The following is a 20,827-nucleotide window of genomic DNA, read 5'->3' on the forward strand; positions in this document are numbered from 1 at the left end:
TTTCTTTCAGTCTCCCCCACCCCCCATAACCCCCGTGGGTCTGTATTCAGGATAAAGGGTTTCATTTTCTCACTAGATGAGGCGAGTAGACATTAGAGAAGATTGCTCCCCTGCCCACACCCGCTTCATGATTTTCTCCACATCACAGCTCATGCCTATCAAAGCTTGTGAAATTCAATTATTGCCGCGGTCTTGGTGCAAATGTCTTGAAAAATGATAGCGTCAGAAATGTTAGAGTAACAGATCTCTCCTTCAAGCACTGGACAGATGCTGAGTGGCATCCACCTAAGATACACTTAGCTAGAAGAGGCCTCTGGACGAAATATTTCACATTGGCAACATATGAGAAGGTTCCATGTTTGTTTCTAGGCCTAATTTAAAATGTCAATTTTGACCTTTTAAAGTTCTACATGGTTTAGGACCAGATTATCCGAAGGACTCTCTCTCTCTCTTCCTGTATAAACCTGTCTGTTCACGGAAGTAATCGAGGGAGGCCCTTCCAGAGCAAGGCAAGTGGCAACTGCAGGCAGGGTTTTTTGTAGTGGTGGCATTCTGACTTTGCTGTGCCCTGCACAGAAGAATGTGTTGGCCATTGTCACTGCCATCATTTAAGTAGCAGGTGAAAGCTATCCCACTGAATGTTTTCTTAATGGATGCTGTTTGCTGCTGGCTTCTTTGGTTTAACTCTGTGTTTGGCTTTATAATTTTGTGTTTTTGTATTGTATTATGATATGTTAGCTGCCTTGAATATTGAACATGGAAATCCTTGTTAATTAAATGACTGACTGACTTTCATTTTCTAATGGAAAGAGCACATGTTGGGACATGAACAGTGAAAGGATGGTAAGATGATCATTAATACTATTATTAAGTATATCACCATTCCTCGTACATCACATCTTGCAGAGGAACATAAGCGAGATGGCGGTCTGTTCCTTTCAGAATCTGAAAAATGGCTTTATCCCAAACTCAACAAAAAAGAAAAGAAAATTATGGCTGGATCCCAACAGAAGGAGAATTCAGTGGGTGCAAAGAACCAAACATAGTTGAACTTTCTTTTCTTTTCTTTTTTTTAAAAAAGTATGAATATTTCAAGTATATCTCATCAGGATATAAAGGTGGGATAGAAATATATAAGGCCCTCCCTCAATAAATAAGTCCAGTATGTCCACCCAAACCTTTCTCCTAAACAGCTCAGATGATACAGTTTGCCAGCACTCACCTCTGGGAATTATTTCCCTTGCTTTGATTTACACAGTGTGCTTAGCTTCCAGCACTGAATTCTGTATTGCCTTTACCTTGAAGGACTTAATATCCTGCTTTACTTGAGTGTCCAAATATTTGTACACTGGTCCCAACCTTCTTTTTAGATTAATCAAATATACTGAGCTCTTGAAATGTTGCAGTATAGCACTGCCTTAAAGTAGAATTGAAAGTGCATATGCTAGATTCTTTTAACCCACATAATGATCTTTATCCCATTTTTACAGTGCGGTAATGGTTATAAATGGGTTACTTTAAATTAAATTTAAATTAAATTGTTTTAAGGTTTTCTTTTAAAAATTTGTCTTATGTGGTAAACGGCCCAGAAATGGAAGTTTGGGGTAGTCTACAAATCTAACAAGCAAACATAAATAAAATCCAGAGAGAGCCTAGCATTAAGACCTCATCATAAGCACATTCAAGCAAGTGGGAAAAGATCACCACTTCATTCACCATGCTCTAAACCATTCTTAAGTTTTTTTGGGGGGGGCGAAGTGGGGATCTTGTACAATATCTGCAACACTGCACTCTTCCTTCTGTCTGTCTGTCTCTCTCTCTCTCTCATCATCCCTCATTCTGTTACTAAGTAGTTAACAGAAAAGGGGAGCAGGAAGCAACCTAGGGATGTGCAAGTGTTTTTGACAGCAAAATAGTTTAACTTGAAACGGACAGCATTAAGTGTGTTGAGCTCAAAACAAAACACCCTTTAAATAAACACCCTATTTTGATTCAAAATATTTTGACATTTCAAGCACCATTTTGGAGGCCTGTTTTTCTGTTGCTGATTGGTTTTCTGGCACTGGCTTGCAGTCCTATGGGGGTTTGGGGGAAAAGGTTAAAACTTAGTTTAAAATTGTCTGCTTTCTCATTCTTTTGTGGGTTGGGTGGTAGGTAGCACCTATCATGCTCTACCACCCAACCCACTTTGGTGTCCCTAGGAACTATACAAGGGGAACAAAGGGTTTTTGAGTATCCCCATTGTTCCCTATGGCCGAAGCATTTGAAACATTTCGAGTTTTGTTCCATTGAAATAGCTGAGTTAGCCGCTCTCTTGAGGAAACGTTTCCGCCCTCTGTGTTTTTGTTTCAAGCTTGAAACAAAATTTAAAAATCCATTTCATGTACATTCCTAAATAGTCTAGCTGTTAGAGAGAACTTATTCTGGAACGGTTTCATGGGAAATACTGCAACGTGCATTTGATTGGTGGTGGGGTAAAATGCTGTAGGTGCTGGTAAAATGCGTCTGCTTTTAAGCTGGTTGGTGGCATTAATGGAAGAGGCTTCCAGAAGCCTGAACCAGCCCTTTGCAGCTTTGCACCTCCAACTCGATTGTAAAGTTGCTCTGGAGGAATGCCACTGGAGGAATTTTCGTAGTTAGTGGGGGAATCATTATGATGACACTGGCCATCTTGTCTCTTAAGTTACCCCTGCTAACTTAGCTTACCCCTGCTAACTGGGCAAAGAGGCACCTTTTACTGTGGTGATTCTCTTTATTTAGCAGGGGGAGAGTAACTGGCCCTATCCACCCCCAGCACAGTAACTCCAGTGGTGTCTATCTTACGTTTCCTTTTAGATTGTGAGCCCTTTGGGGAGAGGGATCCATCTTATTTATTTATTATTTCTCTGTGTAAACCGCCCTGAGCCATTTTTGGAAGGGTGGTATAGAAATCGAATAAAATAAATAAAGTATGACCTTCCACTTTATATTAACAAGCCATGCAACTGTAACAAGGAGATATAGTTCCTTCTGGGATGTAGCAATGAACATGGTGTATTGTAACTGCCATTTGCATGTGTGTGGGGCAGACCTGGGAAGTGTTGATGGCCTTGGTATGATTGTTGGTGGCCCTGGGACAAGCTGCTGCTGAGTGTGCTTCCTTGTGCTGGCCACGCCCCTTCCTCTTCAAGGAATAAAAAGGAATAATCCAGCTGGCAAAGAAGAACGTGGATAGGGCAAGGGGTTGCTGTGCATTTATTTCCAGCACTGACCATGGCTGGTGTGCTGATGCAGGAGGAAGGGGTGTGACTAGCCCAGGGTAGCATGCCTGACCTCGGCAGGAGTGGATGGGAAGCGCAGCCGGGGAAAGGGGTAATGGAGCGGGGGAGACAAGGGGATGTCTCGGCAGTCCAGAGACTTTTTGTGTCCTTCCCTGCTCCATTATCCTTATGTGCCTAAAGACCATCCTGTTTTCAGATGGCTTAACAGCACAAAAATCTTGTGAGCAAAACAGAAAGAGAGTTTAAACTCCATTGTGTGACTTTCCCCATACAAACCTCGTCCAAAATTCAGTACAGGTGTCCTTTTTGAAACTGCTGCCATTGTTTATGGGATGCCAACTGTGCCATCAAGTTAGTGTCTCCTTTGGGCATTGTTGCTTTTTAAGTTATTGTTTCATGTTATATGAGAAGCATCTGGAAGTCTGGGGAGGAATAAAAGCAAGCCAGAAATAAGTTTTAATGTGTTGCTTTATTCCAGCTGTTTCCCTTGGCCTCTGACAGCTCTTATTGTGGCCAAGGAATTTGATGGGAGTAGGAGGAAGGTAGCAATGGCTGTCAAAGTAGCATGGTTGCCTTCATGGCCCCACCATCTGTCTGCCAAAAAGCCAGTGGGAAAGCACTTGCACAGTGCTCATTAACATTCTGGAGGGAGGCAGTACTTTAAGGATTGTGCCCAAATGGCACAGAACTCCAATTTGTAAAGTTAATCAATAAATAATTAATGAGCCTTTTTATTTGATGGCTACTGTGTAGAAGCATGGCTCCTTGCCTGGGAAACAATGGCTTGCTTAAAAGCCACCTAGTGAGTTGATGGCTGAGGTGAGAATTGAACTGGGGATTTGACAGGCTGCTGAGAGGATGTGAGACAGGTTGGAAGTTCACATATACTCTGGCCAGGTCCAGGCGTAGTGTGAAACCGGAGTTAAACAGAGCAGAGGTTGGAATTCCAGTACATCCGAATGCGTGAAATCGCTGTTTCAGGCTATTTGAACCTTTGGTTTGCACAAATGTTCATGTCTGAAACCTCCAGTTTGGCCACCAAAACATTATGTCTGGACCTGGATGCCACCATAACTGCAGTTTTGTGCCAATTTTCAAACCACAGTCATAGAAGTGGTGGCACAGATGTGCCCAAGGACTTGGCTTCTCTGTGCATGCTACGAGCAGCAGCCCCTCCCCTCTTGTCACCTTCACAGCTATGGAGTTGCCTGGCAATAGGGACCCCGCCACATCACTTGACAGGCTTGCCAGCCTGTCAAGCAGCACAATCACATTCCCTTCCCACCCTGCCCCTCACTCCCTGCACCGAGCAAGCAGGAGGTAGAGCAGATGGGATGACTGGATGAGCACCAAGTGCTTTGCTCCCCTGAGAATATGACAGATATTTATATACTGCTTTTCAACAAATGTTCCCAAAGCGGTTTACATAGTGAAATAAACCTAAATAAATACAATAGCTCCCTGTCCCCAAAGGGCTTGCAATCTAAAAAAAGACATATAAGATAGACACCAGCAGCAGACACTGGGGGGATGCTGTGCTGGGCATGGATAAGGCCAGTTGCTCTCCCCCTGCTCAGTAAAGAGAATCACCACTTTTAAAAGGTGCCTCTTTGGTCAGTCAGCAGGGGAGAAGCAACAATGATCTATGTTCAATAGCACAAACACTCCAGGTGGCAACTTAAGCAGGGTACCCCATCATAGTGCTGGGAGGGGAACATTTGGCAGGGGTATGTGCCTGTGGTTGGGTTTAAAAAGCAGCCCCAAGCAGGGATTCTCGAGTAGCCATTGAGTAGATTTTCTATTTTTTTCACATGAAGGTGGGGGCGGGGGGGGGGGGTCCAGACCCTTCCTCTTGGGGATGTTTGCACTCCCTAGGCTCACTCATGAGCAGAGCCGATCACCAGAGTCAGCAGTTCTCCTGTCAGAGTGCTCAGAAGCGGCAGAGGGACAGAAGGAGCATGCCGAACTAGGCTTAAGAGAGTACCAGGCTATGGGAACACGCCTTACCATGCATGAGAAGGACCATTGTTATGGACAGCAATCATTTTTTTGATGGGTGTCTTACCTTAAATTGGCAAAAGGGCCCGAGCAGAACCATTTTCACCCAGGAAAAACCATTTTGTGTAGCCTTGGTTCGAGACACTATTTTTGCTGAGAACAGCACCTGTTTTTGTTGTTGTTGCGCACTCTGTGCATGGCCTTAGCTCCCAGTCAAAATAAGACCCAGCATAAGATCATCAATGCTTGACCTTGTTTTGAATTGGGAGGAGGGAAAGTGAGAGCAAAACTCTTTAACTAAGGCCTGAAATAGTGTGTTGGGGCAGAAGGGAAAAGATCTGGAGTAGATCCTATTATGGCATGGAAACATCTAGAATGGAGAAGTCACCTTGGAAAACATTTTAGCAAGCCCTCTGGGGGAGAGAGCATTTTATTATGAGGCTTGCCTTTTACATTTGTTCTTGCTTCTGTCTTTTTGCAACTGAAAAATGTTCAGATTCACTCTGAACATTTCAACTCTGAACCTCTCAACTCAAGTGTGTGCCTTGACTTTATGTCAATGATTGCATTCTGTGTGTGTTATTATGTTTGTTATTAGCAATAAAAGAGATATTGGGGTGGGGGAGAGTACCTCTTCTTATTTATTTTTCACTTGTTTGGGCTATCCTTGGCCTAGCTCAACCTAGGACCACAAGGTCGACTTTGCTAGTTGAGAGGTCTGGCTGGAATAAAGTATACGTTCCCGGTAGGCACACACCTCTCCCTCTCAGGGGTGTCCTATACATGATACCATCAGAGGGGAGGGGAGAGAATCACCAAGCAAAGACTCTACTGATGCCTGATGGCAAAACATCCCCTTCTCTCATGGACAGTCTCTCACGAGAGTGACAGGCTATTGGGGCTCTAAATTAAGCCAGTTTTGCTCTATGGAGGAAAGCTGTGGGGATGGGTACCCCGGCAATAGCTTTCCTAGTGTTGGTGACTCCTGCCAATTAGCTGTCAAAGTGTGCTTCCTGCCAGCCCGTCCGCCCATATGGACATATGCACCGTTGCTTGTGTCCTGAAACGGTGACCCCACTCTGCTGGGGTTGCTAGAAATCGAGGCTCCCCTGTCCCGCTATTCCCTACATTGGCAGATCTGCATATGGTGCAATGCTGGACCGGACCCAGGAATTTTGAATGCATTTAAAGGTTTGTCCAAGATCCTGGTGTGTCCCCCCCCCTCACATGTGGCTGGGCTAAGGTAAATGGAGTGTCAAGAACTCCTTTGGGTCCCTGCAAGGCTTCAAAGGAAAGAGGGGTTAGCAGAGATTCTGATACATTTTCACCATGGAGAGTTGGGGGCCCCTCACAAGCACCCTCCCCACAAGTGGGCTCCCTTGAGTGGGGTAGCTCAACCAATGAGCACACAATCCATTGGGAGACCTAGGGGTTCCAGCCACATGCTCCTCCCCAGTAGGCTGTCTCTTTCATGAGAGGACAAGCCCACCAGCAGCAAGACCCCCCAGCATCCTTTGCTCTCCCTCATCTACATATCTACTCCTAGTAAGTCATCATGTTCCCTTCTCTTTCCAGAGTAACAGGGGAGATGATGCCCCCCTGCCTCCCTCCCCCACAAATTGTACTTCTACAATTGTATGTGGGGATAGGGCTCTTTGTGGGGCAGTGGTGCCATCACTGTCAGAAGAAGCGCTGGCATGGCATTTACAGGGCTTTAAATGCCCTTTCGTTACTGAGGATGAACAGAGTGCTCTGAATATGCACAATCACTCTCGGAACGCCCCTTTGAGATCTTGGCTAGTTGCCGCCACTCAGCTGATGCGGTGATGCTTTGCCCACAGCCTGGTCGTGGAAAATTCTGGGGTAGGACTTGGTGGCTGAGCAGCAGGGAGTGGCTCCTGGAGGTTGGTGGGCTGTGGTTTGATGAATGTCTGCGACACAATTCACAGTTTCAAATTGAAACCGTGGGTTCGCCAACCTCCGGTTTTGTGTTACTCCTGAACCTGGTCTCTTTCTCATCCTGCTCAACTTTTTCATACTATCTTTCTCTGAGTAACTTGATAAAAATAAGTTATTTGCTGCTTTTCTGTGGCAAATATATATAATATATGACAACACAACTAGAGATCTGTGGAGAGTTGCAGTTGTATGGAGAAGCTGCTGCCAGTCTGTGTAGACAATACTGAACTAGATGGACCTATGGTCTGATTCGCTATATGGCAGCTTCCTATGTTCCTTTGTATGTAAAAATAAGAGGGCATGTTTTAAGCAAGCTGGCAGTTAAGCACTCTTGGAACCAGAGTAACACACCAGTATGAAAAACACCTGTTATATATTTGCTAATTAGACATAGAGAGGCACCTTTTTGAAATGTAACTCTCTTACATTTAGCAGGGGGAGAGTAGCAGTCTGTATTCAGCCTAGCAAAGCATCCCTCCAGTGATTTTTGCTGGCGACTCCTATGTGTGTGTTAGATTGTGAGTATTTTTGGGATCGTGAACAATTTTTTTTCATTCTTTTCCTTTATCTCCCCACTCCCCTTTTAACGTAGGCCAGTGTGGAATGTTGTTGGAAAGTGGGATTTCAGTTATTCTGAACAATAATTATGTTAGATAGGATCCAGACTAAGTTGGTCTTGACGAAGTCCCATTGAAACTAACCCAGAAGTGACCCGGGACATGAATACACATCTCCTGCTCTTCCTCCTGATGTACCATTCAACTTTTCATAATGATGAGGTTTGGTTTGTCCCTAGTTTCCCCTCACACACTATTTATGTGCTGCTCGAATATAGTAGTCTGAACAACCCCCACTTCCCCATGTGAGTATGGAAAACAGAATGGTTTTCAGGAAGGAGGAGCAGGTCTAATTGCATGGTGAGTGGAGCCAATCGAATCTATTGCTTGAAACATCCCCATGTTTGCTACTTCTGTGGTGAGTAAAGGATCTAACTGATTGGAAAAGGAGGGGCGGTGTGGGGAGAATTTTTTCCTGTGACAGAGCTGTCTATGTTCAGCTGCCCCTGTGCAGTGCTGGCATGCAAATGCCCTCTGCTCATGCACAGAGGCCATTTGCATGCTGGCACTGCGTGGGGGCAGCTGGGAGAGAGCTCTACTGGTACAGCAATGGCGGGGAGTGGAGGAGGAGCAGGGATGGACCTGCTCTCCTCTGTGTTAAAGGGACTGGGAAAGCCCTTGATTTTAAAAGGAGTGTGCAGCAATTTGGCTTCCGGATTGCATTTCAAGCACATCCCTATTGATTTTAGAACGGTATGCTTTTGGGGACAGAAATCGATGTTCTTGTTTATAGAAGTCTACGAATAACCATGTACGTGGATGACACTCTATAAATAATACAAAAATACAATTATGTTATGAATAGAGGGATTAGAGTTCAAGGTATTTTCCTGTTCATTTAATAGTTCTGAGCAAACTGTTAGTCAAATATTGTGTAATAATAAACTTAGAGCTGAACCCTTTTGTCGTATCAATAACACACATACTGCCCCACACCCGCAATTCTTGCATCATAAAAAGGTATATAAAAATGTGTTGCTATGCTAACCAGAGTGGGCAGGAAAACTACGGTTTCCCTCTGACTTCATTCAATATGTGGAAAACGTGCACTCCGCTAATAATATCCTAAGGCATAAAGATTTTCTGTAAACAATTAGAATGTGAAACTTTGCTTATTATAGAAGTGCAAGCCTTCATGCTGTGGCTTGCTGAAGCAGTTGCATCAACTATGGTGGTGTTAGTGCACCAGATTTATTTTATTATTTATTTAACATATTTGTATATTGCCCAAAACGAAAGTCTTGGGGTGGTTTACAACAGATCTGCTAGCAGGATTTGGATTTGAATTATTAATAATTATATTATTATGATAATATTATCATCTTTTGTAATTCAAATTATTAGTTAATTATTAACTAATTAACTAATTATTAACTAATAATTAATAATAATTTGAATTACAAAAGAGGACAAGACTATGAAGCTTGATCTACACACAAAAATTCTCTCTTAATTCATGTGAGTTACTACAATATTATATGATTACAACATGGCCACCATATTGAGTGCTTGAAGTCATATCCATGTGGTGCATGCGCTGTGCACTGGCTCATTGCATAGATTGTGGTCATATCTCAGCATTTAGTGAAATGGAAATCAATTCATTTTTAAAGGTTTAACAAAACTTTGAAGAGGTTTTGAAGCAGGAGAATTAGAACATCTAAGTAAAAAAAAAGTGTGGAATGACTTCTTGCAAGAACAAACTCAATAACTTGATTAATATGGTAAACAAAGCTTCTCTAAATAGCAAGTTAACTGAAAGAGAGATGATGGGATTAACAATGAGTGAATGTAACAAACAAAACAATTTAGGTTTATTTTGACTATTCAACAGTTTAAGGTAATAAATACTACTTTCGAGATTTTCTTGGCACTTTACAAAAAAACTCAATTAGAATAAAGAAAGAGTAGTTGAACTTGACACACAGAATTAACGTTTCCGTTTAAATCAAAGATCAGGAAAGATCCTGTTGGCAAATTACAGTTAATCATGTTCCTCTAGACCTGTGTTGGTTACTCATGGAGATCAAAGGTGCAAACTGTATGAACAGGCCACCTACTGTACTGTCCTATTTACAGGACAATCAAAAATATAAAATGCTAAGACCAGAGTAGCAGCCAAAAGATGTCAAATTCATCTCAGTTCTGGGAACAAACCCACAATCAGTACAGGATGTTGAAGATCCTTACCAGCCCCAAAGGCCAGTAGGTTTTGACATTCTCTTATAACGTCAGGTTTTCAGTTTGCAATCACATTGTTAATAAACTGCATCTTGGTTTTCCTGGGTATGTGGAGTTGACGCCTTAACTGTATCTTGCTTTTAAGTGGAGAGGTTCTAATGGTTATGCCTCCAACAGAACTGTCTTTCTTGACATTTTCCCCAACTTCCATTTTAAACCCCTGTTCTTCATGCTGAGCAAAGCAGAAGATACAAGATGCAGGGTATACTTACTTTCACAATTTAAATTGTGAGAGCCAGTGTGGTGTAGAGGTCAGAGTGCTGGACTAGGACCAGGGAGACCCGAGTTCAAATCCCCATTCAGCCATGAAACTAGCTGGGTGACTTTGGGCCAGTCACTTCTCTCTCAGCCTAACCTACTTCACAGGGTTGTTGTGAGGAGAAACTCAAGTATGTAGTACACCGCTCTGGGCTCCTTGGAGGAAGAGCGGGATATAAATGTAATAATAATAATAAATTTGCTAAATATGGAGTCCATGAGCAACATATGGGTGCTCTGCATGGCAAGATGCTTCACATAGCTTGGCAAATGGATTTGTTGCCACATGGACACAATTTCAAGCAACCTTTTGTGTAGTGTGGACCCAGGATTACATTTGTCTTGTGATCGTCATTAAAGGTATTGTACATGCTCCCTGCAAGTCAGTGGGGTTTATGCTCTGTCTTTCCATGTGATGAGTTTGACTAGGCCCATGACTTTTTATGTTTATCCTTCATTGAAGGACGTACAGATAATGTTGCCAGATGGTAGCCATCAAAATTAGATACTGCTTTCAACAATAAATTTATACTGTGGGCCTTCGTGTCTCTGTTTCCGATGTGAGGAATAAAATTTTATAACATTGGGTTGTACGTGATGGAAATGCAAATCTGAATTGATTACTCATTTAAAATACTGGGTTTGGGGCACTTGGGGAGACGTGTGAAGGATACCTTGTGCTTTGTGTTCCTGCATAATAACCTATGTGCTTCTGTGACTATGTACAGAGTGATACGTCTTTGAGTCATGCAACTGTTGTCTCCTTCGTAGACAACCCCTGAGCTTCCTGAAGAGCCCTTGCTGAGAATTGAAGGGCCCTTGGCATCGCTGTGGGCTTTGGTGGAGGAAGCTGCAGGGTTGGGGGAGAAGAGCTGAGAAACGAGATGGAGCTCCACCAGCAAATCAGCTGTTTCTGCTTGGCTGTCTCCCTCCTGCTGCACTGCAATTCATCTACAGTCAAGGACCCATCAGTTCTCAGCAGAAGATTTTACGGAGTGGAGTGGGTGGGGGCGAGGAGGAACTCGGGCTGCTGGGGAAGGGATGATGGTTGTGCAAAATCTGTGTTCTGCAGAGTGTCGCTTTGTATGTGAACTCAAGCTTATATACCCACGTGTGAGCATGTAAAATAGAATAGTATATGTGTCAAAAAGGTGTGTGGGGTGTGTCTGTGTGTGTCCCAGGTGTCTAATTCAGTGCATGTCTTTTACCTCTTATACCATCTGAGAACATTTTTTCTTCATGACTATATTTTCAAGATGCCTGTTTTTTTGTTCAGATGGAACAAGCACATCACTCGCTCTCATAGGGCTGGGGACATATCATATTTTTCTGTGAAAGAACAGAGTACAGTTTCAAAAGTCTTCGCCTGTTGTCCTTACTATCTTTTTACTAGTTATTTTTCTTCACTATTACAGGTGAAACTCGGAAAATTAGAATATCGTGCAAAAGTCCATTAATTTCAGTAATGCAAATTAAAAGGTGAAACTGATATATGAGACAGACGCATTACATGCAAAGCGAGATAAGTCAAGCCTTAATTTGTTATAATTGTGATGATCATGGTGTACAGCTCATGAAAACCCCAAATCCACAATCCCAGAAAATTAGAATATTACATGGAACCAAGAAGACAAGGATTGTAGAATAGAACAATATCGGACCTCCGAAAAGTATACAGTGTACTGTGCTTGATTGGCCAGCAAACTCGCCTGACCTGACCCCATAGAGAAGCTATGGGGCATTGCCAAGAGAAGGATGAGAGACATGAGACCAAACAATGCAGAATTGCTGAAGGCCGCTAATGAAGCATCCTGGTCTTCCATAATACCTCATCAGTGCCACAGGCTGATAGCATCCATGCCACGCCGCATTGAGGCAGTAATTGCTGCAAAAGGGGCCCAAACCAAGTACTGAATACATATGCATGCTTATACTTTTCAGAGGTCCAGAGTTCAGAGGTGATTGATTTTAATTTATTGATTTTTAAAATTTGTTAGCCACCAAATAACAAATAGTCCTCTGGGTGGCTTACAACACAATATTAAAACACGAGATTAAATCATAACAGACCAAAAAGGGCGGTGGGAGGAATACAAAATACAACGCAAAACAATTTAAAAGAAAATTTAAAAACATTTTAAAGACAGGGAAGTGAGGAGATTTTGAGTTTGTCCTCTTTGTACTGTGAAAAATTGTGATTGGATCCATTTGCGTCCAAAACATGAAGGAATGTTTATGCAACATTGGGAGTTCTTTTGATGTCACCTTAGTGACTTGTGCTGCAGTGCAGCTTCTGGCAGGCCTACTTTGTAACATTAGGAGGCCAAAATCATATGGGAGATGTCCATGCTGAAGCTCCTTACCATGCCAGCTTTGCTCCATTTCAGGGCAGCTGTTTCCATTCCCTGGGAATGCAGACTTGACCATGGTAACACATGCTTTGGTCACATCTATATTGCAATACTTCAGTGCATAGTACATGCAGTTCCCCTCAAAGGGCATTTGGAAATATTATCTAGTACAGAATGTGGCAACTAGATAAATCAGTGGGACTAGCCCACTGGGCCACATAACACTGCTATTGTTGTGACTGTATTGGCTCCCAATTCACTTCCAAGTTCAATTCTGATTATTACCTTTTTGATTATTGAGCTGATTATTACCTTTTTGAAGCCCTAAACCTCTTGGCCCCGAAGTAACTGAAGGACTACTGCCCCTTGTATCAGCTATCCCGCTCTTCACGGGTCACCTGGGAAAGCCCCCCCACCTATTTCACCTTTATTGGAGGGACAATTGGGCATGTGGGAGAGAGCCTTTTTGTTGCAGCACCCAGGTCATGGAACTTGCTTGTGAGATCGCAATGCCCTGTTTCCACTGTTATCTTAAGATGTATTTGCTGAAAGCTGTTTTTTCAATCTTAATCCCCTCCTATCTTTTATGTGCAGTTTGGTAATTGAGATACTTTGTTAGTTTCAGCCAAAATCATACCCCATTGATGTTGTGAGATCGAAACATTCACTTCCAAATTGAGAATGTCTCCTCTGGAAAGGCTTGTATGATATTTTATTGTATCTTTTAACTTCATTGTTTTAACTTGTTAAACAACCTTGAGTTGGACAGGATATACATTTAAATAGACACACAAATAGATTCCTCATGAGTGACACCCCCCTTTTTTGGGGAGGGTCCTTCTGAGTGATGCAGCATGGAGTTATGCTATAGAGACATTTGCGCTGCTAAAGGTAATAATGGAAAGTGCTCTACCATGTATATAGAACGCGAAGGGAATGGGTTGCATGTCTTAACATCTACAAATTAAAGTGCAACAAGAACATACTACTGCATCCAAGAAATGAAAACCACAATATATTTACATACCTTATTATGATGTGTGAAGAAGGCTGGTTACTTGCCTTTGTGGTTAGAGCTCCATGTTGGGGTGGTGACAGCTAGACAAGTAGCAAGAATCGTGGTGTGTACACTTGGTTAATGAGCAATTCCTTGGTGGGGTTATGTGTTTCTGTTCCGCTTCACAGCCGTTTCAAGGATTCCACCCTGCCCCAAGTTCTCTGATAGGTTCTCTTTTTCTCCCTCTGCTCTTTCTTTTACTCTGAGTAAGTAAAGCAGGCCTTTTGTCAGTGATGGAGGTGGGAAAGCTGCAGCTTCCCAGAGCTTCCCGTTTGAAATTCCTTGCTGAATGTGATCATTATTTGCAGTAACAAAGTGCGCCAGTAGTTTTCTGTAGCCTCTCTTTGCTCTCTGCGGCAAAGGAATTTGGAATATAAATTCCTGAGTGCTGAGGCAGAAAATGATTACTGAAATATTTATATTACAATTTATGTGGGCATGATAGCAGTCTCTCTCTCTCTTCCCTCAAGGAGAAAATAAATGGCATGTATAAGGTGGTTTTGACAAATAAAATGAGAGCTTGTTTGGGTTACCGAGGAATGGAGACTGTAAATTTTTGCAGCTTTGAAAGTGTGAATTAAGGTTGTGCTTCCCAGTTCAAATGTTCATGATCCTTTGCTGTTGATACTTTCTCCTTTGGCTTCTCTCTCCATGCTATTGCACCACAGCCGGTATCTTGAGGTGTGTGTGTGTATGTGTGTGTGTGTGTGTGTGTGTGCATGCACTCTGCAGTCCCTCCATGAGCCCCTGGGTCTCGTCATCCAGATCAGGTGAATATGAGCCTTTGCCTCTCCTTGGGCCCCAAAACTATCTATTAGTTTTACTTAGAAATGTATTTTCTTAGACTTCAAGCTAAAAACACCTCATTGTAGTTCAATTTATTTGTGATAGTAATATTTCTTTAACCACACATTTCTTCCTTTCGGTACCCCCTCCTACAATTAAAAAATCTTAAAAATTTTGAAACTATAAACGTTGTATCAATCCAGTCATTTCTTGAGTCCAAAGGTTTGCACAAATTAAAACTGGTGGAGCTGACCCCCCTTAAGAACTAATTCTTCCAAAAAGCCTGAACATTGGGGTGCTGACCAAAACCTCAGGGCCAGTTCCATTAACTATCTCTTCATTGCGAACACATTTTTCAAACAACCAAAGTGATGCCTATACACATGGACATCACCAGATGGAGTACACAGAAATAAAACTGATTACATTATTGGTGCAAGGAGAGGAAGAGCTCAGTTATAACAGTGAAGACATGGGCGGGGGCTGATTGTGGCACAGCTCATGAACAGCTCATGTGCACGTTCCAAGTCAAGCTAAAGCAGAAAAACCAAGCTATCCAGTTTCCACGATATAATCTTGAGAATGTACCCACCATTTTCAAGGAGAAGATCAGGAACTGCTTTGGTGTTCTGAACCTCATTGATAGGAAACCAGCGGAACTGTGGAATGAAATCAAAGAAGTTGTTAAGGACGAATGTGAAAAGAGGCTGCCAAAGACCAAGAAAGCAAAATGGATGTCGGAATAGAAGAAGAGAGAAGCCAAAGTCATAAAGACCCCAGGAAGGAACTTAATAGGGAATTTTAGAAAGCTGTTAGAAGAGACAAGGTACTGCAATGACATCTGTAAAGACCTTGAGGATGGAAATGGACACAAAAATACAAGGAGAGTTTTCCAAAAGATTTCTGAACTCAGAGGAAGCTTCCGACCTCAAATTGGTATGTTAAGGGATGCCAAAGGACAGATAGTAACTGATTCAGGGAAGATCAAACAGAGATGGAAGGTGTATACTGAAAATCTGTGCAGCAGGGATGTCCACATCCAAGATACTCTAGAAGATATCCTTTACCTGCAAGAACTTCTAGTATGGGAAGATGAAGTTAGATCAGCACTCCGGTCATTACCAATTCGGAAGGCTACCGAAATTGATGGAATAGCTACAGAAGTCAGTATACATACCCATACCAAAGAAAGGAGACTTAACAGATTGCCCATTTTTTTCACTGTGCTCCTTTACTTTCACTATTAGAGCTTGCAGTTCATCCGCATTCTAAGCTATCAGAGTAGTGTCATAAGCATAGTGCGGGTTATTGATGTTCCCTCCTCCAACTTTAAAACCACACTCCTCTTCTTCCAATCTAGCTTCCCTCAGTATATGTTCAGCAAGTAAGTTAAATAAAGAGAAAGTATACAGACTTGTCTGACTCCTTTGCCGATCAGGAACCAGTCTGTTTCACCATGTTCCGTCTGGACTGTGGCTTCCTGTACTGTGTATAGGTTTCTCATGAGAACAATGAGATGTTCTGGGATGCCCATTTTCCTAAGGATATTCCACAACTTGACATGGTCGATGCAATCAGCCTTTTCTGAAACCAGCTTGAACATCCAGCATTTCTCTTTCCACATAGGGCTCTAATCTATGTTGGATGATCCTGAGAATTATTTTGCTAGCATGTGAAATTAAGATTATTGTGCGATGGTTTGTGCAATCTGTTAAGATCTGTTTGTTCAATCTGGCATTTACATTCCCCTACATAAGTGCACTGAACAAATACTCGCCTGTATTTGTACACTGTACTGGACTTCTTCTAGACTTTTCCTTCTTTTGAATAAAATAATATAAACACATGTTCTTGTAACTGCATCCATTTCCAGTTTTCAGATTCGCTTTGACAAGCTTGAGGACTAGAATATTACAAGCTGCCCCCAAACAGAGAATTCTAACAATAGCCTACAGACTGCTGTCAGAACATAGGAAGATCCCTGGGTCAAATCCACCTAGCCCAGCAAAAGAGTTTCAGGGATCATGCTTCATAGTTGTAGGGAGAGGAACCAGACAAATGGAAAGACTGTTCAGTAAAAACAAAAGAAATCAATACAGTGTTACCTGTGCAGTCTGAGATATGCCAGATCCCATATACGAAGAACATTTTCTATTGTAGCACAATTGTGTGTAGAATATGTGCTCTTAAGAAATATAGAATTTGTCCATTGGCTGATTAGAAATGAACCCTCACTTTTCTTTCATGGGGTTAAAGGTGACACCTAGGTAGTAACCAGACCTAAACATGTTTAGCTCAAGCAAGACTGCTGCATCATGTGCTTTCAGAACATACCTTACCTAGAGCCCCTACATACTATAGCAAAAATATGACTTAAGATAATCACTCATTCCAAGTTGTGCTGTATTAGAGCAATGGAAGTAAAAGTTGAATTCCAGAGTTAGAAGATGCAGCTGTGCGACAGCTTCGAATTAGACAAAATCTAACTAAAGCCAAGCAGTCTTGGCACAAAAGCTGGATTAAAAGTGTGACGACTCAGGCTTCTGCCTTGATCAGCTCAACAGTAGGCCTGCGCAGCTTCAGAACGATGTTAAGCTCTTCTTCTTTCCAAGGTCTTTCCCACAAAGTCACTTTGTTTCGCAAGTTTTTCTAAAATTTCTGTAATAAATGTAATTATTTGTTGGTTTTTTAAAAAAGGAGGAGGGTGGAGAAGTGTTGGTGTGTGTGTGTGTTGGGCCTGCGCTAGCTTGCCCATGGGGATCTGTGTTAGTCCAGCTTTCTGCACTTCTGCTCTAAAACCCGCTCTTGTAATAGGAAACTATACATTGGTGTAAAGGGGATGAAGTGTGTGAATGATTTCAGGAGGTACTGACTATTCCTGGAATAGTTATCTAATTTTTCTGACCAAACTGACTGGGCTTACTTCAGTAGGGAATTTCATATGAAATCGCTGGATAGTGGATTCAGACTGAACATTTGATGGGGGAAATCCTTTTAGACAAGAGCTAATATCTTTGCATACCTGATCAGGCTGTTGGGCACAACAGTTATTCCTTCTTGGCTCGTGAGAGATTATGCATCTTTGGAATCCTCTTCTTGGAAGTGCTAGACGTTTTAATTTACATTAAAGGTTGGAATGTCTTACTGCCCTTAAAGCAACTGCTATGCTTCCTGTTGCTCAAACAGTTCCTAGTTTCTAAGCCTTGACTTGAACTTGGAGAGGTGTGTGTGTGTGTTTGTGTGTGAGATAGGTTGAAGCTTTCTTAACACTATCTCCCTAACTCCCCCAAACCCTTTTGCTCTCATCTGAGCAGTACCAGTAGCAAAGGTAGGCAGGCACCCTTCTCTCCACCTTCCTTGCCCGGCTTCTTTCCTTTCTTCCACTCAACTGTATCCCCTGCCTGTGTCTAATGTACCCCTAGGAGTACATGTACCACAGGCAGAGAAGCTATAGTTTAGCCACAAGAAAGCAGGATCGTTCACTGTTGTCCTTGCATTCATGGAGGAGGGGGAGTGTGCAAGTTTGTAGCTTGCCACAATTCATTTGGAATTACTTGAACTCTGGGTTTCGATCGTCTGAACTGCTTTATGTGTGTGATTATCATCTTAGATTTGTGACATTTACTGGGAAGGATGTCCCCTGTAACTCAGAATTATCTGAAATTATTCTATGTAGCTCCCTCTGTTGGTAAGTAACTACTTCTTGCAGCATGTATTCTTCCTTAAAAAAAAAAAAGCAAAGTTGTGCCTCTACTGCACATTAGTTGCTCTTTGAAGAAATTGTGAAAAATCGGAGTACAATGAAGAGCATGGAAAATTCAATGAATAATGGCAATGATTCTTTGGGTTTTCCCTTTGTAAAAGATCTGGGTCCATAACCTTGGATGCTCAGGCAATGGATGCTTCTCACTCCATTTTGACAGGCTGTTTGTGTCTCCAAAATGAGTCAAAGAATAATTCTTGTCTGTGATCTTCATTGGAAGACACTTGACCTATAGTGGTGAGGATGTAGACTTCTGCATATAGTAGGGGTCACTTCAATGGTTAGATCGTAGATCACATAGGAAGCTGCCTTATGTTATATTTAGTCAGACCATTAGTCCGTTGAGATTAGTATTGTTTTACCCTGGTGAAGCAGCTCTCTGGCGTTTTTCTCTGGGGTGGGGCAGGGGTCTTTTCCTAGCCTTGCCTGGAGATATCAGGGTTGACCCTGGGGCGTTTTGCATGCGAAACATGTACACTGCCACTAAGATATGGCTTCTTTCCTGAGCATTTCCCCCCACCAAACCCCTTTTTATTTCTTAGTATATTTGAATGATATGCAAATATCAAAACACCCCCCACCCTGCACCGTAGCATAGTTTGAGAGTGCAATTTGCGCAGTAAGATGTAGAAAATGATTTTCTGGAATAGTTTGGAAAACACATTATTCTTCAGCAATATCCTGTGAAAGACATACAGAAAGGGGTGGACTATGTTTGTGTAAGCAACTGGTAGACTGAGCATCAATAAACCTGCTTGTGCATTTTAGGGCTTTTATTTAGGAGAGTTCACCTTGGAGATAATTTTCCTTCCTCCTTAAACCATTTGTCTTTTGACTGGAAAGAAAATATATAAATTGGGCTTTGCTGTGGAAGGTGCTCTGCCATGGATGGATGTCTTTGCAAATCTAGTGCCTCAAAAGGTAATTTCGGTCTTGGAGATAATCATTTATTTAGGATTTGTTTATTTTTAATTTATATCCTGCCACACTTGTTAAAAAACCCTCTTTGATTTAGTTTTATATTTATAACGCAGTGATCCAGTTTGCAAATGAAAAATCACAATACCATAAATAGTGTTAGCTCATTCTCCCCCTCCCACAACCCAAGACACCTCCATTGGATAGCAGAATCCTTGCATCTCTTGGAGAGCACACCAACTAAACATTTTCCAACTCTTAACAGCCCAGTTCTATTTATTGTAAGTAAACAGGCCTGCTTTATTTACTCAGCAGGCCTATTGAGTTCAGTTAGCAGGGTCAGTCTTTTCATTGGGCAAGATAGGGTGGTTGCCTTAGGCGGTGGATTACTGGGATGCCAGCAGGGCGGCCCGATACTCTAGCCACCAGCGTAGTTGTTCATAACCAAAGCTTGCAAAAAACATGAGGAGATATGAAGAGGCTGCTGACAGCCTCCTCACCTCTCTGCTACGCCAACACAACTTTCAGCACTTGCAAGGGTTGGTTTTGAAGAGAAGATGGCCTCCACCAGGGGCATGAGGCAAGGCAGCATTTGGCACTTTGCCTCAGATACAGAGGCGTAACTATAGGGGGGGCAGGGGGGGCACGTGCCCCGGGCGCCATCTTTTCTGGTCACGGGGGGGGGGGCGCCGCCATGACAAATTTTTTTTTTAATTTTTTAAATTTTTTTGTTAATACAAATGTTTCCTGCTCAGTGCAGCAGCGCTGCAGCAGTCAAGGGAGCGCGTCGGCGCCCCCTCCCCCACGAGCGGTCCCTTCCGTGCTGCCCGCGCCCCCCCCCCATTGCTTTGCTGGCGCCTGGCAGCCAGTCAGTGGCCTGGCTTGGCGGCGGGCGCTTGTGAGGAAAAACCGAAGTATAATGTAGTACAGTGAGGGAAATAAGTATTTGATCCCCTGCTGATTTTGTCCGTTTGCCCTCTTGACACAGAAATGACCAGGCTATAATTGGAATGGTAGGTTTATTGTAGCTGTGAGAGACAGAATAACAACAAACAAACCCTCAAAAGCCCAGTGCCCAAAAGTCAGCGATGGATTTGCATTGTAGTGAGGGAAATAAGTATTCGATCCCTTCACAAAAGATGTCTTAGTACTTGGTGGCAAAACCCTTGTTGGCAATCACAGAGGTCAGACGTTTCTTGTAGTTGGCCACCAGGTTTGCACACAACCCAGGAGGGATGTTGTCCCACTCCTCTTTGCAGATCCTCTCCAAGTCAGAAAGGTTTCAAGGCTGATGTTTGGCAACCCGAACCTTCAGCTCCCTCCACAGATTTTCTATGGGATTAAGGTCTGGAGACTGGCTGGGCCACTCCAGGACCTTCATGTGCTTCTTCTTGAGCCACTCCTTTGTTGCCTTGGCTGTGTGTTTTGGGTCATTGTCATGCTGGAATACCCATCCACGACCCATTCTCAATGCCCTGGCTGAGGGAAGGAGGTGCTCACCCAAGATCTGACGGTACATGGTCCCGTCCATCGTCCCTTCGATGTGGTGAAGGTGTCCTGTCCCCTTAGCAGAAAAACACCCCCAAAGCATAATGTGTCCACCTCCATGTTTGACGGTG

General features: G+C 42.8%; 1 protein-coding gene and 1 long non-coding RNA gene across 6 annotated transcripts in view; one reads left to right on the forward strand and one right to left on the reverse strand.

Annotated features, from left to right (window-relative positions):
- The window catches only part of SLC39A11 (solute carrier family 39 member 11), a 498,275-nt gene that overhangs the window by 68,621 nt on the left and 408,827 nt on the right, over window positions 1–20,827 (forward strand). The gene's annotated exons all lie outside the window — the stretch shown is intronic.
- Window positions 1–20,827, reverse strand: part of LOC128345075 (uncharacterized) — a 41,309-nt gene that overhangs the window by 1,182 nt on the left and 19,300 nt on the right. The gene's annotated exons all lie outside the window — the stretch shown is intronic.

Source organism: Hemicordylus capensis, chromosome 2 (assembly GCF_027244095.1).
Source record: "Hemicordylus capensis ecotype Gifberg chromosome 2, rHemCap1.1.pri, whole genome shotgun sequence".
Taxonomy (NCBI): Eukaryota; Metazoa; Chordata; class Lepidosauria; order Squamata; family Cordylidae; genus Hemicordylus; species Hemicordylus capensis.